Here is a 7,220-nt window from a genome sequence, read left to right on the forward strand (position 1 = left end):
AATCACAGTATGTTCTACATAATTGTTATCAATATCAAATTATTATTATAAATTAATTTACAAATGAAAAATTTATTAGATCTTCTACAAATCACAGAACAGATTTTTGCAGAAGCTTTCCCTAAAAGTATTTTCTTTTTTTAACTTCTAAAATGATAGATATCTCTTTATTATTTAGCCTTAGCTTTAAGTATCAGTATAAATTCCAAAAGTTTTTTTTTAGGTTTTTGCAAGGCAAATGGGGTTAAGTGGCTTGCCCAAGGCCACACAGGTAGGTAATTATTAAGTGTCTGAGACCACTGGATTTGAACCCAGGTCCTCCTGACTCCAAGGCCAGTGCTTTATCTACTATGCCACCTAGCCGCCCCCCAAAAGTTTTAAAAACAAAATAAAACCCTAATTACCAAAAAGTCTCTAGTAACCACCTTCCTTTGGCCAAAAGATTTTTTTAACAATAATAAGTTTGATTTTTTCTTTATGCCAAAGAGAAATAGCTTATTATAATAATAATAAAGATTACCACTCGTTTGAAATTTACTCAATATATTTTTTTTGTCTTTAAATATATCATTAGAAATAATCTCACATAGATAATTCACTTGAATTCCTAGAATATCAGCACTGGCTAATTGCTCCTTCAAATTTGCTTATATATCAATATTTATCCTGAGATGAAGTAGACTTGAAAATCACACCCCTTTTTGTAATTTCAGTAGGAATTCCCACAGAAAGCTCTTGCACAGGTCTGATGCAAGATTTTCTTTTGTTAATACCTGTGTAGCAATCTCATAAATTTTTATAAGTAATATCCAAATAACATTAGGTGAATTTCCTTCCAATATAGGCAAAAGCTTGGAAGTTTATAATTTCTTAAATTACAATATTTTAAGATGTGAGCACATGCTTAACAGTGTTAAAGGAAATTATGATTTTCATATTCATTGATATGATAATGAATTTATTAATAACAGTTTCTAGAGATATGTTTTCACAGGCAAGATTCTGGGATGAGGTTAAGTCAAGAGAATCAGACAATATTAATGGCCTTTATACTCAACCCCTCAAAATGATTGCGTTATTATTTTTGTGATTTACCTTCCTAACTATGATTCATGTATGTCTTTCCTATCTTAACTTAGCAGCATGGTAGAGCAATCCTGATTTGCAAATCTGTTTACAATTATAATCTAACAGAGAAATTCCCCTTGATACAATTATTTAGCAAATTTCACAATATAAGGAAATTTAGTAGCATAACAAATATCATAAATAATATTATATATTTAAAATTTGAAACAAACCTAGTAACCAAAACCTATGATCTTAATTTAGTTAAATACACTTCCAGATTACCTTTCATAGAAAATTATAACATTATGAATAATAATGTAACTGAATAATAATAATAATAATAATAAAATTTCCCTTAAAATGAGACAAATTAAATTCAATTACACCTGGATCCAAATGTTATACAGAAGCTCAATTATAATTTCAAGATTTAATATTACATTTTGCACAATGGCTATTTATTCCAAGTATTTTATATTATGAGATTCACTATTTCCAGCTAATCTACTGGGAAAAATTTCAGTGACCATATAGAACAAAAGGGGTTTGAAACCACTAGTGTCTGCCATTTTGATTCCTTCTAACTCTCTGTACTTTTGTCTATTGATTTTCAAATAAAGCTACAAAATTGTCATTCTCAGTCTTTCTACTTAAAGCATATAAATCTTGTGTTTATACTGATCATCTGATGTGATTCTACACCCTCTCAACATGCTTAAATCATATGAAGCTGCAACTCTCCAGGGATTGGAGGGGCTTGGAGCAACCTTTTTATCTGCTCTCCATATTTTGTTATTTTTAAGCTTTCAAACCCATTGCTCAGACTACCCCCACTTTCCTTTACATTTCAACCATATCCTAGATTGCATACACTAGTGTTTGTTTTGAATTATAAAGATTTTATTTTGAGTTTTACAATTTTCCCCCAATATTACTTCCCTCCCCCCCACCCCCCACAGAAGGCAATTTGCCAATCTTTACATTGTTTCCATGGCATATATTCATCCAAATTGAGTGTGATGAGAGAGAAATCATATCCTTAAGGAAGAAATATAAAGTATAAGTGATAGCAAGAACAGACAATAAGATATCAGTTTTTTTGTAAATTAATCTAAAGGTAATATTCCTTGGTCTTTGTTCAAACTCCACAATTCTTTATTTGGATACAGATGGTATTCTCCATTGCAGACAGCCCCAAATTGTGCCTGATTGTTGCACTGATGGAATGAGCGAGTCCTTCAAGGTTGATCGTCGCCCCCATGTTGCTATTAAGGGTGTACAGTGTTTTTCTGGTTCTGCTCATCTCACTCAGCATCAGTTCATGCAAATCCCTCCAGGCTTCCCTGAATTACCATCCCTCCTGGTTTCTAATAGAACAATAGTGTTCCATGACATACATATACCACAGTTTGCTAAGCCATTCCCCAATTGAAGGACATTTACTTGATTTCCAATTCTTTGCTACCACAAACAGGGCTGCTATGAATGTTTTTGTACAAGTGATGTTTTTACCCTTTTTCATCATCTCTTCAGGGTATAGACCCAGCAGTGGTATTGTTGGATCAAAGGGTATGCACATTTTTTTGCCCTTTGGTCATAGCTCCAAATTGCTCTTCAGAAAGGTTGGATGAGGGGTGGCTAGGTGGCATAGTGGATAAAGAATGGATAAAGCACCAGCCTTGGAGTCAGGAGTACCTGGGTTCAAATCCAGTCTCAGACACTTAATAATTACCTAGCTGTGTGGCCTTGGACAAGCCACTTAACCCCATTTGCCTTGCAAAATCCTTAAAAAAAAAGGTTGGATGAGTTCACAGCTCCACCAACAATGTAATAGTGTTCCAGATTTCCCACAACCCTTCCAACAATGATCATTGTATACACTACTTTTAAAGACATTAGTCTTATTAGAACCCAGTTTTCCTAAACTCAGGGAATTCTCTTCATTAATTTGCATATCACAAAATTCAGGTGTTCTTTAAGAAATCAAAGAGCTCCAAATCTTTCATTTTCATTTTCCCAAATTCCTAATTCCAATATAGGAAGAAATTTATGCGACAAATCCCTTTTAAAAAATGTATTTATTTATTTTTGAATTCTATAATTTTCCCCCAAATCTTGCTTCCTTCCCCTGCAACCCCCCACAGAAGGCAGTCTGTTAGTCTTTACATTGTTTCCATACTATAAATTGATCTAAATTAAATGTGTTGAGAGAGAAATCATATCCTTAATAAAAAATAAAATATAAGATACAGCAAGATTCCATAATAAGATAACTTTTTTTTTTTTTAAAATTAAAGGTAAAAGTCTTTGGTCTTTGTTCAAACTCCACAATTCTTTCTCTGGATACAGATGGTATTCTCCACTGTAGATACCCCAAAATTGTCCCTGATTGTTACACTTATGAAATGAGCAAGTCCATCAAGGTTGATCATCACCCCCATGTTGCTGTTAGGGTGCACAATGTTCTTCTGGTTCTGCTCATCTTGCTCAGCATCAGTTCATGCAAATCCTTCCAGGCTTCCCTGAATTCCTATGCATATACCACAATTTGTTCAGCTGTTCCCCAATTGATGGACATACATTCAATTTCCAATTCTTTGCCACTACAAATAGAATATTTTTGTACAAGTGATGTTTTTACCCTTTTTTCATGATCCCTTCAGGGTATAGACCAATAGTGGTATTGCTGGATCAAAGGTTATGCACGTTTTTATTGCTCTTTGACTGTAATTCCAAATTACATTCCAGAAAGGCTGTATGAGTTCACAGCTCCACCAACAATACATTAGGGGACAAATCCTTTTAATAAAAGTCCATCAAGATGTTTTTAGTGTTTACAGAAAACTTTTAACAGATATGCAGTTGCTTATGTTCTTATTGAAACTCATGAGTAGGGTTCTGGCTACTTTGAAACCATATTAACAGATTAGAAAATCCTTGGCTGCCTAATTAGTATAGTTTTCCAATTTAAAAATCACATTTACTTCTTCCTGAACTCAATTCCAACAGTCTTAAGTAGGGTGGTATCCAGACTTGCAAAAGGTGCAGAGAGAGGCTGGAGGCTGAGCTTGTACAGGCAGCATCAAGAGAATAAGAATGTGGGGGAAAGGGGAACTAAGGCAAGCTTACTGGAGAAGGAAAAAGAACTTCTACAAACCAGAGATTGTAAATTACATGTCTATAGTTTTAATTTCTTTTTTGAATCAGTTCAAATTAAGACTGATCACTGAATAACTTAGAATCATCTTTTAGTTGTACCAGCACTGAGAATATTGACCTTAGAACCATGCCAAATTTGGGGGGTACCTCCAGAGAAAAGCCTACATAAAATAATTCCTTGTCTTCACCCCCAGAGTGAATTAGAGAAATATAGAGCTAGCCAAAATAATCATTGGTTAGAGGTTAGAGCAAGAAATTGGGGTGGAGGGACAGACAGCCCCTTTTCAAAGCTGTGATAGCAGATATTTACCAGGGAGCATCTATCACAGCTTGTCAAAGAGGGTGTCTGGTACCCTTCCCTAGTCTAAATCTGATTTTCATGGAACAAAAATGAGGAGGGGTCTTCTATGAGTTTAGACCTTAATAATAATTAAATTAACTATGTGTTACCTTCCAGAGTTTGCCCTTAAGAAAGAGCAAACCAGAATTAGGTTAACATTCACCTTTTATTACTATTTCTCTGAGCTTGCTGATCCCATAGGCATACAGTTTTGAAAAGCTGTTTTTTTTACAGTGGTATATGTATGTCATGGAAAGTGTTCCGTTGTTCTATTAGAAACCAGGAGGGATGGGAATTCAGGGAAGCCTGGAGGGATTTGCATGAACTGATGCTGAGTGAGATGAGCAGAACTAGAAAAACACTGTACACCCTAACAGCAACATGGGGGTGATGTTCAACCTTGATGGACTCGCTCATTCCATCAATGAGACAATCAGGGACAATTTGGGGCTCTCTGCAATGGAGAATACCATCTGTATCCACAGAAACAACTGTGGAGTTTGAACAAAGACCAAGGACTATTACCTTAAATTTAGTAAAAAAACTGATATCTTATTGTCTGATCTTGCTATCTCTTATACTTTATATTTCTTCCTTAAGGATATGATTTATCCCTCATCACATTCAATTTGGATCAATGAATACCATGGAAAAGACTGGCAAATTGCCTTCTGTGGGGAGTGGGGGGAAGTAAGATTAGGGGAAAAATTGTAAAACTCAAAATAAATAAAATCTTTATAATTAAAAAAATAAAGAAAAGGTGTTTTTCTTTAAATACATTCCATTATCAGAAGGCAGATCTGGAAAGCTACTTCTAGTTTGTCCATCAAAAGAACGGGGTGGCCTTCAACTTAGGATGGAGCTGGATATCAAATAAATAAAGGTTTGTCCTTCATTTTTCAAGAAGACCATGACCTCGGGGAGGTGATGCCATAACAAGCACCTAAATTGGATTTGAGTGAGGGGGTGGGGTGGGGCTATGCTAAGTCACCAGCCTCACTTTCTCTTCCAGAACCATCTGGGTCCAGTGGTCAGATATGAATCAGGACAACTGGAGATGACCCTGGATGTGAGGCAATCAGAGTTAAGTGACTTGCCCAAGGTCACACAGCAAGTAAGAGTCCTGTGTCTGAGACTAGATTTGAACTCCCATCCTCCTGACTCCAAGACCAGGGCTCTCTCCACTGTGCCACCTACTAGGAAGTATGTCTCTGAGGTCATGCTGAGAATTCCTCCCAAACCCAGGATCTTCCTGCTTTATCAATGAATCTCTCCCTCCAGGAGGTTGGTACACCCAGTGACCTTTGGAGATCAATAGTAGTGAGGGACAAGCTGTCAAATGACACCAGTTCCTAAAACCTGCACCAGTTTAGAATTGTCCTGTAACTTCTTCCTGCCCTGGTGCTTCCTCCAGTGTACAGTCTCCATCCTCTTTCAGTCCCTGGGTTCTAGGTGCTTTTGGCTAAATCCGGTGTCCACAGAGCTCTCTGTCTATCTATCTCTGCTATCATTAGCTAGGAAAACGCCTCATTGTGATTTTTTTTCTCTTGGATTTCCCCATGAGACCTTGGTCTGGTATGTTTTCTAGGTCTTTGGGCAGTGAGTATGTTATGGGATCTGGGCTATACTTTTTTCTACTACTCTGTCATAGTGATTTTCTATTCCTTTACTCTTTAACAGTATATATCTTGCCAGAGGAGAAAGTGAGGCTGGTGACTTAGCAGAGCATCCCCTCACTCAAATCCAATTCACGTGCTTGTCATGGCATCACCTCCCTGATGTGGTCTTCTTTGAGAACAAAGGACAAACAATAGCAACAACAAGTCCTGGCCTATTCATTAATTCACTTAAGCATTTATTTATTTATTTATTTAGTTATTTGTTTGTTTGTTTGTTTGTTTATTTATTTATTTTTAAGGGATTTTTTTTTGCACCTAAGCATTTATTAAGCATCTGCTAGTGATAAACTGAACTAGATTGTTCAGGATACAAAGAGTAAAAAAACCCATAAGGAATTTTCGTTCTGCAGAGAAGTGAAGAGCAACGCCACCCTTTCCCCCCTCCAACCCACCCCCACAACAAGAAAATAAAGAGAGCACTAACAATTTTAGGAAAGTCCTTTCTAAGAGGTGAAGCTTGATCTGAACTTTGAAGTGATCAACAAACAATTCCAAGTTTGGCAGGTAAGGAAAGTGAGTGTTATGGATCTGAAGGAAACTTCTGCAAAGGCAGGAGGTGGAAGGTGGAATATTGTGTATAGGAAAGCAAGAGGCCAGTCTGAATGGAGGCCATAGGGGAGAATAATGAGAAATCAGTAGAAAGGTCACCTGGAGCTGGCTAGGAAGGAATTTTAAACACTGAAGAAGAATATATATTTTATCTCAGAAACAATAATAAGGCACTGGAGCTTCTTAAATTAAACAATAACATGTATATACCTGTGCTTTAGTAATTTCAGCTTGGCAAATGTGTAGCAGGTAAATGGGAAAGATGAATCTATTGAAATAGTTTAGGTGGCATGTTCCAAAATATTTATAGCAACTCTTTTTGTGGTGGCAAAGAATTGAAAATTGAGAGGATGCCCATCAATTGGGGAATGGCTAAATAAATTATGGTATATGAATGTAATGGAGTAATTACAGGAACTGAT

This window comes from Macrotis lagotis, chromosome 5, assembly GCF_037893015.1.
Source record: "Macrotis lagotis isolate mMagLag1 chromosome 5, bilby.v1.9.chrom.fasta, whole genome shotgun sequence".
In the NCBI taxonomy this organism is placed as follows: domain Eukaryota; kingdom Metazoa; phylum Chordata; class Mammalia; order Peramelemorphia; family Peramelidae; genus Macrotis; species Macrotis lagotis.